We start from the raw sequence: 17,265 nt of genomic DNA on the forward strand, positions 1-17,265 counted from the left end.
AGATTGTGAATAATGATCCAGTTTACCAGCCAGAATGAAAGGAACTGTCAAGTGTATGGGATTAGAAATTGGATTCCTTCATCTTGTCCCACTGTATGGTCCACACTTTGCAAGTATTGTGTGTGACTAAACTGTTGAAATATTCAATAACATGGAGCTCTTGGTTTCCTACATGGGATACAACACCAAGATGTCCATTGAGGCAAATGACATTTAATCCTCATCAAATGGCATTCTGTGAGGAATTAAATAAATCTGCCTCAATATGGTCAATACTCACAGCTAAACACATGTGAGGCTTAGTAATGTGGCAAATTTTTGAAAAATAGTTACTATTTACTCTAGATGACTCTTCATTATTAGTAATGCAAGGTCCCAACCCTAAATGTCAACTATCTGCTCCTTCCACAGATGCTGCATGCTTCCTCCAGTGGTTTGTTTTTGGGCTGATCATACTTGTATGATCGTTCTGCTTAGCTTGATGTTGCCAAGGCAATTGTCGAGAAAGAGTAAGCAGTGCATTGAGGAAAGAATCAGCCATGATGATATTGAAATACAGCATCACTTGTCACGATCATGTTTATATGACTTAAACACTGTAAGAACAGCATCATTTACTGTTAAGTGGGCCATAAGGAGCTAACAGTGCACGAAAAATAGATCTTATTGGTGGGAAGGGTTGTATTGAACAAAGCCATGTGATTCATTCTCTTGTGATTTACATGGTGTAACCTTAGAGTGCAGCAAGTGCCAATCTGAGTCCTTATACACAACACCGAAGGAGACGAATTGACTCATTGTAACTCCTTTGTGAATTCTTTCGCCATTTCTGTTTTTATAAAAGTTTTCCATAACTTTCTAACTTTTATCTTCTCTACGTTGATGGTGGTGATAGGTGGGAACTTAATGTGATATCTCAGATTGTTTTTCTTGTCATTCTTGTTATAAGGAAACTGTAGTTTATGTTACCTTGGTGGATTGCTGCAATCAATGATGGTTAGATGGAGCTGACTTTGTTGCCAGCAGGCTGATCAATGGCTTTGCCTCAAGTGCCATAGAGCCCTTGGTCCAACTGTCACCTACTGACACCTTCCCTTCCCTCTTTAATGTTATCTCTTCTTCCTTCATAGTCCAGAAGCAAGCTTTTGACTTGAAACATCATCTGCTCATTTGCCTCCATGGATCTGCTTGACCCACTGTGCCGCCTCAATTAGGTGTCTCTATCTATTCTAACAGTATAGAAGGAGGCCATTCAGTTCATCAGTTCCATCGGAACAATCCCATCAGTCCCATTCCCTAGTCAGCTGCATCTTCCTACATGAATTCTAGTCTGAATCCTTGGATGGAACCTCAGGAAGATCCTGAGAAATACCCTCCTGGCTTTCATTTGTAGCCTTCAACATTAAGGTCCCTCTATGTTTAACATAACTAACTATTGAAAGCTTTCCCTTCAACCCTTAAGTGACCCCCATTTTAATAAAGCTCCTTTTTGCAAGAATTAGTTGAATAATTTATAAATGTTGAACAAAATAGATGGTAAAATGGAGAGTGAAATAATACATTTGCAAAACAAAAATGCCGATTATATGTTGAAACAGAATAAATAACAGCTAATGACGAAGAACTTGGTATGCCTATTAACAAGTCAGACTGGTAGCTCTGTTGGCTGTACTGCCATTCTCTACTGTGTATTCTTTTTATAGCAATGACCTTGGCTGTCAGCCATGCATCTGTTTACAGTTTTACTCGTGATTTAATTTGTAAATGCTTTTATTTTACTTTATTCAAATAATTGTTTCATTTTTAAGAAGCTAAAGGAACACTGCTGGCAATAGAGCTGTGAACATTAGGTTAAATCTGAAACATACCTATAAAGAAATTATAGTTCATTATCTCAATGCAGCAGGAATCCATTTATTTCACAAAATGCTGCTGGCAATGAAAAAGTACCTTCACATACATTGAAGGCTTTGTTGCAAAGAAATTGTAATACCCTTGACAAGTGAATTATAAAGCTCCAGAATAAGAATTTCAGTTAAATGGGGTTTAGGAGATATAATGAACTGAGAGAGCTGTAAATCAGAGTAGTTTCACTTGGGATAACACATAGGCAGATGCAATCTGTGAATATTCATGAAATTGATCTGCTGCAGATTTCCATTTTCCATAATCATTATTAAAATATATTCTGAATAACAGCACATCAGCAAATGCCTCTCATTCCTGGGAAAAAAAAACAGCCTTCAGGTGCTACAAATTATTAACACGAGGGGGATTTATTTTATCCTTTTATTTTATTTTTCCAAGAGGGCAGATGATGTGCCCTAGAAATTCAATCAGGTAGCACAAATTCTTTTAAGTACAATTGGATTGATTTGAATTGCAAAATCAATCACTAAATGCAATTGGCACTTCTGTGTATTCACAGCACAACATAAGAAATTGATTCTCGAGCTCCCTTGTGTATGATCTACCTTCACACACAGATCACTGAGTTCCCAACAGTAACGTCAATCAGATTTCCACCCATTTGATGTCGCTGTTGTGACATGAACCACAAAGACATGGTGAAAGAAATGCTTCGGCTTTGCCTTGAAAATAAAACAGGGCCCTAATGGGACAATGCAGAATTCCTTGTTGATAAGTCTGAGGACCTGAGTCTTTTTTTGGAGACTTGGTCATTGAAGCCACCCATGATATCCTCACATTTGACCTAAATGTCTCTGCAGTATATGGCCTCTTTCTTTTGGAAGGACATCGAGTTTGAATGATTGTGGGGAAGGGACTTCCACAAATCAGTAAGATTGGTATGAAACTATTAAGTCTGCAGATGATTTTATTGTAGTAAATACTCAAAAGTGTTGGAGCAACTCAACAAATTATGCAGTGTCCATGGGAGTTAAAGATAACCAATGTTAGTGAAAATGGCTCAGCTTTTCAAAGAGACTTTGAGACTCCTATGTCCTCCTAATACATCATTCTCCGTTACAAGAGAGTACCTGGAGGCTGGCATCAGGCATAAATTTAGTGTAGCCTCTCACTTGCGTAGGCTAACAGCAGTGGGCCCTCAATACTGACAATGTTGGACTGGGAGAGCATGTTGATGGTGGTTTGCTTATTTGGAGGATTTTGTAGAGATAACATTGGTGATATCGCTCCTATTCTTTGAGATATACTGGATCTATGGGGAAACCCATCTTGGAAGTATAGTAAAGAGGAGGATAATATTCATTCCTGTGGTGTTTGAGGTCAGGGTTGCAATTTTTTTTTCCTGGATGGCTTTGACTGTGCTGCTGGTGATGGTAAATTTCATCATCAATGTCTGTCTTCACTGAAAGCTTAGAGACTGACACTGTTTATGAAATGGACAGCACCTTCTTCACACAAGGGAAGTGGTCCTAATTCTCCAGGTTCTTGCCATGGATCTTTATCATCAAGTCCGCATTGTTTAATATACTCAGGACCGTTCTTTTGTGGATTTTCTGGTGCAGAATTTTCTTGGCCTCAGTGCACATTCATGACGACTTGGAGAATGGTCTCAGAATGCACATTCACTGCTGTTTAATGACTGAGACTAGTTCTAACTTTTGAGCCTGTTCTGTCATTTTAAAATAATTATAGTCAATCTTCTACCTCATTCTTTCTCTCTGCCAATTATCTAGTAAAGAAGCCTCTTAATTTGTGGTAATTATAGTGGACCAGGAAAATCTAGAATCTATGGACATTGCAGTTTTTTTTTCAATTTAGACATCAGCACAGTAACAGGCTATTTCAGTCTACAAGTCTGTGCCACCCAATTTACACCCAATTAATCTACACCCCTAGTATGTTTTGAATGGTGGGAGGAAATTGGAGCCCCCAGGGAAAACCCATGAAGACATTGGGAGAATGTATAAACTCCTTCTAGCCAGCACAGGATTCAAGCCCTGGTCCCATTCATTGATGCTGTAAAGATGCTGCAATAATTGCTTCACCAACCTTGCCACCATCATACTTCCTGATTCTGGGTGTTACCCAGCTATATCTAAGTTACTGCTTGTGAAATTTCTTTGTCGGATCCTTGTGACCTTTCATAATTTTCTTGTGACCATTCTTTTAAATTACATTTAGCTCCAATCCAGATTTTGGTATTGAATCCACTTCTGTGATTCAAATGCATAAAAATTTGCTTAATTTGTGCCATAGCAGTAATAGGCACTGGGGTAGCTGTAAACCCCATTTCCCCCGGTGGTTGAAGAGTAGCTCCACAAATTGTAGTGTGGATTGCATCCATCCAGATGAAAAGTGGATTTTCAAAATTCTTGCAGGTTCCTGTTATGAATTTGATAGAAACAATTTACAATCTTCAACCATCTCAGAAAAGGTTAATAGTTATTGTACATGATGTTCTGCTGAAATCAAAGCAAGCTTCAGTAGATAAAGTTAAAAAGGTATGGGAGCAGGACCTCCATATTTCTATTTCTGATGACTCTTGGAACTCTATTTTTAAGTTGGTTATTACATCTTCTCTTTGTGCCCGTCACTCACTGTTACAATTCAAAGTTGTGCATAGAATTTGTATGTCTAAAGTTAAATTGGCTAGTATTTATCCTCATATTAGCTTTTTATGTGACTGATGTAAGAATGAGGATGGATCATTAATTCATATGTTTTGGTCTTGCCAAGTATTGGGAAGAGGTCTTTCATACTTTATCAATAATTATTAATGTTAACCTAGCACCAGACCCATTGGTGGCCTTGTTTGGGATGGTTGAACAGAGGGTAGTGAAATTGTCTTCATTTTAATGTCTTGTATTAGTCTTTACCTCTCTTATTACAAGATGTTATTTTGATCAGCTGGAAAGATGCTGTGCACCACCCCCCCCCCCCCCCCACCCCAACCACTTATAATCAATGGTTATATAATATGTCATATTTAACCTTGGAGAAAATGAGATGTTCCATAAGTGGCTCAAATTTAACTTTCCCAATCTTTGGGGTTCTTTTTTGAATTATTTTCACAGGCTCTAATAGGAATCTTAATGAGATTTCATGTGATTATGCATTTTTAAAATATTTCTACTGGCAAATTTTTTTCTTTATTGCCTTGTAACTTGGTTTTGAGGGTTTAGATTCATGAATTTTTCTCTTTTCCATTTTTTTTAATGTACCTGTGGCATAAGAATATTTTCCTCTGAGATAGTGTCCTTGTCTGCTCTAATACAGTTTGTATTAGTTTTATGCATCATTCCTGTATGTAAATATTATATAAAATTCAATAAAAATATAGAGAAGAAAAATGTAGAGTGGATATGAACTTCACTGAACAACAACTTCAAGAGAAATGCAGTGAACAATGCTAACTCCATATATGACCATTTCTGAGCTTATCAAGGGCTTTGACCACTTTAATAAGTACAATATTCACTATGGATCACCTTCCTCAAATCTGGTCAGCATTAGGAACTCATCCCCATTTTCTGCACGATATAGCAGATCTACAGTGGAGCCAATCTCAATGAGGATTTGGTCAAACAAAGCCGCGTCACTACCCTGGGACATTCCTTAGCCTTTCCTGCAACAGTAATGTGTTGCATCTCAAAGATTCTCTGTGGGAGGACTCTTCAGAACAATTGGAAAATGGTTCAGACAACACCAGCTACGCCACGACTAGTCATCCAAACCTTGAGCTCCTGCATTCAGGTGACATCTGCATTTGCACACGCTAGGAGGCCAACCTCTAATCCATTATCACCTCATTTAGAGAAGCACACAAGAGGATACAGCTGACGGTCAACAATTGAAAGCAAAAAAATCCCCTCCTGATCTGCCCCCAGTGTACAACATTAACTTACAACTATAAAGATTCATGATTGGACACTGAGCAAAGGCATTCAGTAATAATGGTTCCACATTGGCGTCCATGCACCAGCAAGCCTTTGGTGGTATGAAGAACAGGTTATTTCAAGATCAGGACCTCACGCCTGGGACAGATTGTATGGTCAACCAGGCAGTAAACCATCCACCACCTGGACTACCTGCAGCAGGCAGAGGCGGTACTGAAAAGGCACCAGTGATGCTGCCTCTACCAAATTCTCTGCATTCATTTCCAGAACAGCACACCAATGTAAACATCCTCTCCCAGGCCAACATATGCATCACTGCAGGCTTTGATACTACATTCTGCTTGGATATATTAGCTGTGCCATATAATTTGTATGTCTGACATGGGAACCCCCAAAATTGAAGGGGAAGAGATAATAAGGACAAAGGAAATAAAATGTCTCTGTAGAAATGAAACACCCCCACTTACTTCTGTGAATTTCTAACATGTGACTGCTCAAAGTGGAGAAGAAACATTCGTGATGGTAATGGGAACCTCCAATCCATGTACTGGCAACTCACAGAACTCTTAAATAAGTGGTGGAAGGAGTGGATTACTGCACTAACTGGCCACCTTCACTAGACATCCCCATCACTGAAATTCTGTAGTCTCCTCATTGGCCTCATCAGCCATCCCATTGCACACTAAGCCAGTGGAGACAAGTCACTGTCAATCCCAATGGACTGCCTAAGAAAAGACCACATAACAATAAGCAGATGTTTTCTTGCCCATTATCTCTTCTGTGAATATTCTGAAGATGGCGCTATTGTGCAGCAGAATCCTATTTCAATTGGTGTACCATGATAATGCTGTGAAAAGAATGGAATAAAATGGTATATGTATTTAAATTTTAAGAAGTCATTACTGATGGACTGTAAAACTTTCCAATGTTATTTATACCTGGAGCAATGACTCCACAGGAGATGCTAAGCTATTCATGAAGGCAGTAACAGAAGGATTTTCTTTTTGCTGTCTAAGGAGCCACCATCTTCTACTGCATGAGGAAGGTGGCTCGGGATAAAAAGAGGTGGGATGAGAAAGTCCGAGCAGCATGCTGAAGAATGAAGCCATGGGAAGGTTGATGATGAGGAAGGGCCCATAAATCTCCCAATAATCTTCTTAGCAATTCATGAATAATTGATGCGAGCGTGCAAGGCCTTTCCATAGGTTTAGGGAAATTCTCCACTTTTTAAAAACCCAATTCACGCCAACAGTTTGAAGGTTTTAAATACTGATCTAGGGATGGACTAAGGTACATTAGCCCAAAGTTCTCTTCACTTCAGTTTATGCTGACACACTGCAAAATTATAAGCCTCGTGATGTTGGACATTTCTACCTCAGAGCAAGAAACAGAGTTAAGATTTCAAAAAGATGATCAGAACTAGGTGAAATATTCACATGGTTTCTCTTTCTTCAAATTCTATCTGACATGCTATTTCCTTCATTCTCTATTTTTATTTCCATTTCAATTAATGTATTTTTTGCCTTACAAAAGAAAGATAAGTATATGACAGGCTTAATCATCCCACAGTTTTTATGCAAGTTGGAGATGCTGAGGATTGAGCAGCTATCAACAGATTTTTAACAAGCTCTGTTGATGAGGAATTTAATGATAATTCCCGGGCTGATTTATCAGTGTTCAAGGGAACCCTGGGATACTGCAATATTTGAAATTTAGTGAAGTAGGAACCTGGTGCGCACAACCATCTGCGGGAAGTACTCAATGGGTCGAGCAGCATCAGTGGCAGATAAAGAATGGTCATTTGTTCAGGTCAGAAAGCTTCATCAAAACAGGTGCACTTCTTGATGAAAGGTTCTGGCCCACTCTTTCCCAATGATGCTGTTGAGTACTTCTAGCAACTTGTTTTTTGCTCTAGATTTCAGTGTCTTCAGTTTCTCATGTGTTTCCCATTATATCAACTCCTCACTCTACTTCTCAGAATCTTGCAATTTCTTCTTTTATATCTCCATCAACTCTCCTTTGAAAATAAATTCTTTTGTTTTCATTTCTAGCTTTTAACAAAGATATTTACAATTAAGTAAAAGTGTATGCTTAGCCCTTAAAAAGTCAGCTTTTCTTATTCTAATATTTTGGTTGCCTTGGATGAGGCTTTTTAAAAGCAATCTCTTGTTTCTTTCACAATTATCCAGAGAAGAAAACAAAGGACAAATCCTTTGACCATGTCAACAAGCTTTACAAATGAAAGTTACCAACACAACAAACTAAAGTCTTCAAATGCACTGAAGATATTTTGTTGATGTCCTTGCTTTCGAGGTAGACCAGGAAATAAAAACTTTAATGAAGAAATCAGTAAACACATTGAATTATGTATCACAAATAATTTAATTTTGGTTCAAACCATGTTTAAGTCACTGAAGAAACGGCAGACATTTTAATCATAAATATTTTGTTTTTTTGGCTACTTTGATTTAGTTCAGCAAATTATGGTGGCAAAAAGTTTTCTAGTAAAATATTAGCACATTTATTCAGTTTTCCCATTGGCAATTCCATTATGAGACTTAATGATAAGTCACTAGTAGTGTTTATGGATGCAAAGCCTGTGCAATACATAAGATTTTAAGCTTAGATACAGTGCATTCATTTCCCCAACAATCAAACAAAATACAAAATAGGATTGGAGGTTGAGAGTGAGTTTGGTTGTCAGGGAGAAGGTGGTTAAAGGGGTGAGGTTGTGCTTGAGATGGGGATTGGTTGGTGCAGTTGAAATTTGTGAGCAGGGATGTGTGAGGGCATTGGTGAGGTTGATGGGCAAGGGAGGAGTGAGTTTGATGTGTGGTGTTATGTTCATGGGAAGTAAATGGGTGGGAGTGAGTTGGTGCTGGGTGGAGTTGATGGGTGGTGGGCTGGGATCATGGTCAGGGGTAAGAATAATGGGTGGAGGAAGCTTCCTGGGTGGAAATGGGATTAATGGGAAAGAGTGAGTTTGGTGGTGAGATTTGTTCATGAGTAGGGGTGAAGGTTCATAGGGCAAGTTCAGGAGGTAATCGGGAGGTTTGTAATTGGCAGTCAGGGTGGGAACTGGGGGATAGGTCACATTGTGAGCAGTTGTTTGTTAGGTAGCTTCATGGAGGTGGGGATGTCAGATGAGAGTCACAGGCTTGGCATGTGTGAGATGTTTGCATTCTCCAGGTTGCATGGGCTAGATGTCCATGAGTTAAATGTAGCATTTGAGAAGAGGGCATATCCCATTGGGATCCATGTTTTGTTTCTGTAATCCTTGATGAGTTAGACCTATGAGCACTGGGACTTTATACAATGACCTGATGAGTCCAATTTCAATTTTTTTGATTTTTTTTTCCCCCTGCAACAATATGGCATAGAAACTTATAATCTTCAATATGATGAGAATAATTTTACTTTTGTCAAATGTCTTACCCAATATTCAAAGAGCAATACTTTCACGACTTAAAAAGCTTTTGATTAATTTCAGTGATGCAGAGTATTTTTTTCTGGCAGAGATGCAAGTCACCACGAAGGATATTTTAACCAGTGTGGTGGATGGTCTACAATTCGCTCATCCTATTATATGAAGTGCCTGGGGCACTGAAATACAATCTGTGCAATTATCTGTGTTTTACTGGCATACCAGGCTGGAATAGATTCAGCTCTGACTGTTGGTTTGGCTGACATTTGAGACAGCTTGCTGTTTGCATACCAAGAAAGACTAACAGACATTCAGGTTGTTATCTGCAGCTGTCTGAACCAGTTTGGTGTCTGGCTGCTCTATAGAACTAATTTACACTGAAGGTGGCATGAACATGTTAAAATCACAGTTTATAGCTTAAATTTAGTTTTTTTTAATATGATGTGAAAATCCTACTTCTGCAAAGTTGGTGCCTGCTGGATTAGGTGTTTGAGGAAGGGGCAGAAGCCTGGACTATTAATTCTGATGTGCATGTTCAAATCCCCACTTAGCAGTTGGTAAAAAACTGAAAATCAAATAACTTAAGAGTAAAAACTTTAACTAATTAACTTATTAATTTAACTTACCTGGAATGATAAAGCTATCAGTAGCGTTGACCAGTTGCTCGGCACCCGCTGCAATTGTGCTGCAGCCACCATACTTGTGGTAGTAGCGGTCTGCGTGTGCACAAGCTATGGATTGGTGGGCTGGAATCCAGGCGTGGGATGGCCACCATGTACAGAGCTTCCACTTACCTGTAGATAGTAGTACAGGTACACAATCCTTTATCCAGAACCCTTGGGGGACATTGTATTCCGAATTTTGGATTTTTCCGGATTTCGGAAAGCCCACCCAAATGGTGCTGCTGTATCCACACCCACCCCCTTCCAGTCACCTTGCCATCTCCCCCAACCCCCCCTCACCCGCCACATTCGCGCTGCCGGTCTTCCCCTCCCGGCTGCCCAACTTGCACTGCCGGCCGCCCAACTCACCTGCCGGTCTCACCCCCCACCCTACCCGCCTGACTTGCACTTGCTGGATTTTGGAGCTTTCCAGATTTTAGATGTCTGGATAAAGAATCGTGTACCTGTAAATAGCTATTGTTATAACCACTTCTCTTGAGTCATGTTGTCAGAAGTGAGATGGCGAGTGTCCGAGCTTGAGGCTTCCCGGTCAACTTGCAAGTGAGGAACTAGCACCATATTGCAGCAGTCGCCATGGCGGATGGATTCTGATGACCTGACCCACTCATCTTCAAGAGTAACTGGTGTGTTTTCGAACAAGAGTATGATGTATTTATCATGGCGGCACATAGTGACAAGCTTGCTCACACCAGAGCATACATTTTATTAAATTTAGCGGGTCCAGAAACCATATGCAAGTGAAGTGTGTGAAGGGGAGCTGATTCTTAGTCCGGCAGAATCCAGAGAGGACCCTGTGCTTGTAAAAGAAATTTAGAGAAATATGCAATCCACAGATGAATATCAAGATGGAAAGGAACAAATTTAATACAAGAGATCAAAAGCCTGGTGAATCGATCAATTCATATGTCAGTGATTTTAAAGATGAGAGCAAAGATCTGCAACTTTGGAACGTACTGTGAGGAACTAATCAGGGACAGGCTGGTCTGTGGCATTTGTGCCTGACAGTGACTTAATGCTAGTGAAGGCCATCTCTACCTGCCTGATTTATGAAATGACTGAAGTTAGCTTCTCTATAGCAGCCTATCACAAGTGTTGATATGGTCCAGGCGGGATCTGCAAAAAAACAATGGCTGGAGACCAGAAGGAAGAGCCAGCCAGACCAAGTCACATTATCGTCCATTACAGAGTGCACATTTGCTGAGGTGACCTTGCAGCGAGAAAGGAAATGTGTTCAGCTTTTGGCTAGCAGTGTCGAATCTGCAGAAAGTGGAACCATTTTAAAAGATGCTGCAGATCCAGACAGCAGATCAATACTAGGGCCAGACTTAGAAGGATGATTGGCTAACTAGAGCCTGAACAGGATGAAAGCAACACAGAAGAAACATGCATCTTGTCGAAGGGCTGATGTTGCAGATGGCAGTGGACTCAACGAAGATGCGGATTAGGGGAAACAATCAAGTTTTTGTAACCATAAAGGTCAATGGCAAGGCAGCGGAAATGAAGGTCAACTCGGGAGCCAAGTCCAAAGTCATGTTGGAGAAGACATTCAGTTGATTAAATAAAGGGAAATAGATCAATCCATATGTCAGGTCAACAAATCTAGTGATATAAAGGGGGCAGTAAGATCAGAACCATTGGCATGGTGAAACTGCGGTGCTGCCTACAAGGACATTTCCATTTTCAGATGTTCTTTGTTATCCATGAGGATGTTCTGCCTCTGCTTGGCCTAAGTGCATGTATGAATATGAGACTCGTCTCGTTTAGTAGAACATTTACCAAGTATGCCCCTCTGAACACTATTTGTCATAGAAAATTTTCTTGGAATACAGTGATCTCTTCTCAGACAAGCTTGGGAGGCTGCCAGTATTGTATTCCATGAGGCTTGACCTGAAATGAGACCTGTGGTTCATCCTTCATGGTAGTCACCAACAAGAAGGTCGGGCAAGAAATCTGGATATGTAGCAACTGTGTCGCAATGCGAAATGAAGAACAAGAAAATGATCAGACGTAGTCGAGTCGAAGTTCAGTGAAAGTCCTTTATTTCAACAGTCACCTGCAGCTTTTTAAAACCCCACGCGTTCCAAATGACATCATCACATTGTGACATCACTCGGAACCTCCCAAGTCAGTTTGTTTAAGGATCCGGTAAAACGCGACATGCCCCCCCCCCCCACCCAGAACCTGGTGCCATTACTGTCCACTGATCTTGGGCAGTCGTCTGCACCTTCGCATCGAGGGTCATGGCAAGGGCCAATCAAGATCGAGATGAGCGGGCTTTTGTCGGTCAAAAGTAAATGTCTCTACAATGTCCAGTAGACAAGTTATATGATTGTTTTGTGGCCCTCTGAAGGGCCCCCATATGGCCTCTGTAAGGGTGGCCCCCGTACACCTCTATGCACAAAACAAACTCACAATCCCAGAGTTCTTTTGGGTTGAAGAGTATCGTTGTTCCATCCCTGGACATGGGAACTGGGGCCAAGGTTCTAAGCCACTCTTGCAGTCTGCCTAAGACTTCAGTTTGTGGCATCTCCTGTCTGTGTGCTGTGGGCCATTCAACTGTGGGTGGTAGGCTGTCATGTGGTGGAGCTGCATTCCCAGTAGTCGCAACAAAATGTCTTAGAGTGCAAAGGTAAACTGTGGGCCTCTGTCGGAGGTGACGTGTGTGGGTAGGTCAAACTGAGATACCCAGGCAGAAATAAAAGCTCTGGCGCATGAATCATTTGATGAGTCTGTCATAGGAACTGCCTGTAGCCACCTAGTGAATCTGTTGATGACCATTAACAAGTATCTAGACCCTTGTGACACCAGAAGTGGGCCGACAATGTTGACATGCAATTGGTCAAATCTGCGCTGTGGTGGCTGAAAAGGCTGAAGTGACACCTTCACATGCCTTTGCAGATTGGCAGTCCATGCATGTCTTTGCCCAGTACGTGACCTGCTTTTGGTTTCCATGCCATGCAAACTTGTTGGCTATCAGGCAGATCATCGCTCAAATGTAGGGGTGGGACAGTCTGTGATTGGCATAAAAAATGCAATGTCTCCATGCAGCAGGGATGATAGGGCGAAGCTGACCTGTAGAAACGTTGTACAGGAGAGTGGTACCTTGTGGCCCAAAGGCAACATCCTCAGGTTGCAGGCTAGTAACAGCAATTCTATAAGCCAGGAGTTGGTCATCCTGGTGCTGAGCTTTGGTGAACACCATGTAGTCTGCACCAAGGGAGAGGGCAAGCACTGCTTGATCAAAGGAACGCAGCAGGCCATCAGCCACCACATTACTCTTATGGGAGATGTTTAATCCTGGTTGAAAACTCAGATACATAAGATAGGTGGTGTTGCTGGTGGGCTGACCAGGGGTCTAATGCCTTCGTGAAAGTGAACATTAGCAGTTTGTGGTCAGTTTAAAAACCGTGAAGTCCCTGCCTTCCAAAAAATAGCAGAAGTGTCTGACCGCTAGGTACAGTGCCAGCAGTTCCCTATTGAGAGGGCAGAGATGCCTACTAAAAAATGCTAGAGGATTCCATTGTCCATTAGTGTACTTTTCCAAGACCCCACTTACTGCCACGTCTATCATCAAGGTGGTTAATGCATCCATTTGTGCAGCAATGTTGACTACGCTTGGGCATCTGTGGTCTGCTAGAATGCTACCATCATCTCCTTTGTCCATTTGAGTTCTTTGGCATCGCTGGACATGAGGTTAAAGAGAGGTTTCATAATATGAGCTGCAGAGGGTAGAAAGCGACGACAGAAATTGACCATCCCCACAAATTCCTGGAGTCCTTTGATGGTATTGAGCCTCGCAAATTTGAAGATAGCTTCCACCTTGCTAGGCAATGGAACGGTACCCCGGCTACTGATCTGTTGTCCCAAGAACTCGACAGAGGACTGCCCAAATTTGCATTTGGTAGGGTTCATAGTTAGGCCAAACTCCTGTAGGTGGTGGTAGAGTAAACGCAGGTGCTGCAGGTGCTCTTTGAGGGAGTGGCTGGCGACGAATATGTTGTCCAAGTATATGAGAAGGAAATTCATGCCACGCCTCACTGCGAAAATCAGTCGCTGAAATGTTTGTGCATCCTTTTTGAGACGGTGTTATTATTGGGTGCATCCTTTGGGTTTACAGGTATTTGGTGTTATCTACGCAGCAAGTCAATTTTGGAAAATATCCTGGTCCCATGATATTAGTCCTATATATGGGACACAGGGTAGCAGCCTGCAGTGGTAGGGTCTTGAGATGCCTGTAATCCCTGCAAGGTCACCAGCCTCCCTTGCCTTTGGGCACCATATGCAGCAGGGAAGCCCACGGTGTACCAGAGCTGCGAATGATTTCAAGTTCCTCCATTTTGTGGAACTCTTGTTTTGGAAACCGCAACTTTTTGGACAGCAAATGTCGGGCTTGGTCGTGTAGAGGAGGTCCTCTGGTAAGGATGTGGTATGTGACGCCATTTTTGAGTGTGGCAGTGGAGAACTAGGAAGTGACAATGTCCGGAAATTCTGCAAGAGGTTTGGCAAATTCGTTGTTTGAGTACTCCACTGCGTTTAGGTCGTTTGACTTTTCCAAGGCAGAAAGTCTGGAATGTTGTGGTGTTCACCAACTGGTGCCCTTTTCACCCCACCATCAGTGAATGGGCTCTGAGGAAGTTGGCACCCAGCAACGGCCAGGACACAGCAGCAAGAATGAACTTCCATGTGAATTTATTGTCACCGAATTTCAGGGGTATAGTCTGTGTGCCGTACATACAAATCGAACTGTTATTCACCACAGTGAGTGCCGGACCAGCTCATGGAAAAGTCCTTCAGGGAGAAAATGGACGTATTCCTCAATCTGCTTAACCTGAGGAACATCCTTTGTGATGCCACGATTGGGTCTCCGGTGCAGAGACTGACGTTGAGAGAGACGTGCATGACCTTACCTGTGGCAAGAAAGCTTCTGGAGCCCCAAATCAAAAATCCATGGGAGATCAAGGCCCAGCTGTTGACCAAAAGACTGTTGAAGAAGGAGCACTGCAACAAGGCGAGCTGACTGCTCGAGCCTTTGACAGAGGGACAAGTTGTCAGGATGCAAACTCTGCAGGGCTATGACTGGAATGGCATGGTAGAAGAAAGCTGCCAGGAGCCGAGGACATACCTGGTCCGATTGGAAGGGAAAGTGTACAGGATAAACTGATGACACATCCTTCCTGTAAGGGAGCCGATCCCAGTTCAATGTGATCCTGATGAATCTATGTACCAAACATTGGATTTTAACCTAAAGAAGGTAGTACTCCCTCAGTAGCCAGACCTGAGATAACGGACAGTGCACAATCTCAGGGTGAGGTACCGCAAGCCTTTACCTCCACTAAGGGCTATTACAGAATGCGCTCCAGGTCCATCTGTAAACCAAACCCCTGTACAAAGACTAATCAATGTTGGTTGTATTCATTGTGTAATGATAACTTGTGAACTATGTGACATTGGGGGTTACTAAAGAAAGGGGATGTAGACCAGTCACTCAGCACCCACTGCAATCACATTGCAGCCATTGTCTTGTTATTGGCGGTCTGCACATGCGCAAACCCTGGATTGGTGGGCTGGAGTTCAACAGAGTCCAGGCGCAGTACGGCCACCATGTACAGAGTTCCCACTTGTGTGTAGATAGTAATTAATAGTTATTATAACTTCTCCTCTCAAGTCGTGTCATAACTACCACATCAACAAACTAGTAGGATTATTGACAATGGTGCTATCAGATCACCCAGCTCACTAAAGTCTTCCAATTATTTTAACTTGGCCCATATAATATCAACCATATCAATGTGGTTTCAGTCCTAATACAGGGTCTCCACCCAAATTTTTCAACAATTCCTTTTCCCCTCACAGATGCTGCTCAACCTACTGAGTTTCTTTTTGGTCCAGATTCCAGCATCTATAGCTTCTTTTGTCTCTTATAAATATTGTTGACACACTCATCAGTGTAGCACAGTACAGGTCCTCCAGCCCTCAATGTTGCGCTGACCTATATAAATCTACTCCCTGATCAATTGAGCCCTTCCTCCCTCACAGCCCGTAACCCTCCATTTTTCTTACATCCATGTGCCTCAAGCATCTCTCTGCTCTCTCAACTGGCTTAGCAAGATGTTCAGTTCAGGGGACATTTGGTTACCTTATGTGAAATAAATACTGAGATTGCCAGATCTACATATATCCCAAGAACAAGAAAATTAAAATTATGTAAACTGGTAACATGGTTTTTCTCCATTGAAGTTAAAACAGACCAATCCATGAGACCATATAAGGTACCATATAGGACTGATTCTTAATTTAAATATTTGTGTGAAAAATCGGGGAAGAGTCTATAGCTGCATTAAATATCAACATCCAGGATAAAGGGTCTCAAACCAGAAACCTTAACATAGAACAGTACAGGCCTTTGAGGTTGTGCCAACCAATATATATTCCTATCAAAAGATACTAATCCCTCTCTGCCTCATCACCCTCTATTTGCCTGTTCATGTGCCTGTCCAAGCCTCTCTTAAATGTTCCCAATATTTCCACCTCCACCACTATCCATGGCAAGGCATTCCAGGTACCCACAACTCTTTTTAAATAAAATTACCCCTGATGTCTCCCCTAAACTTTCCTCCCTTCACTTTATAAAGATGTCGCCTGGTGTCTGCAGAACTCGACACTCCCGAGTCTTTTAAGTTCCTTCCTGGCTACTGCATAATTTTCATGAGCCCTTCCTGTTTTCTTCTTCCTCTTAAATAGCTGCCTCACCTGTTTTGTCAACAACTGTTCCCTTTTCTGACTATCTGTTCCCTGTTTCAGTGGGACAAACCTATCCAGAACACCACGCAAGTTGTCCCTAAACATCCTCCATGTAACGTCTGGGCTTTCTCCCGAGAACATCTGTTGCCAATTTACTCTCCCTAGTTCCTGCCTCATCCCATCATAATTGCCCCTTCCCCAAGTGAACATTTCCCCATTTTATCTGCTTTTATCCTTGTCCACAGCTAAGCTAAAGCTTGGAGAGTTGTGGTCACTATCATTTGAAATGTTTCCCCCCGCCCCCCACCCCCGGTGAGGTCTGCCTCCTGACCGTACTAGATCCAGTATGGGCACTTCTCTAGACAGCTGTTCCATATACTGTGTCAGGAATCCTTCCTGGACACACCTGACAAATTTTGCCCCATATCTCCCTCTTGCAGTCAGGAAGTGCCAGTCAATATTAGGGTACTTGAAGTCTCCCATGACAACCCTATAATTTCTGCACCATTCCAAAATCTACCTACTTATCTGATCCTTGGTGTCCCAAGGGCTATTTGGGGGCCTATAGACTTCCTATTTCTGACTTCCACCC

Source organism: Narcine bancroftii, chromosome 1, assembly GCF_036971445.1.
Source record: "Narcine bancroftii isolate sNarBan1 chromosome 1, sNarBan1.hap1, whole genome shotgun sequence".
NCBI classification, from domain to species: domain Eukaryota; kingdom Metazoa; phylum Chordata; class Chondrichthyes; order Torpediniformes; family Narcinidae; genus Narcine; species Narcine bancroftii.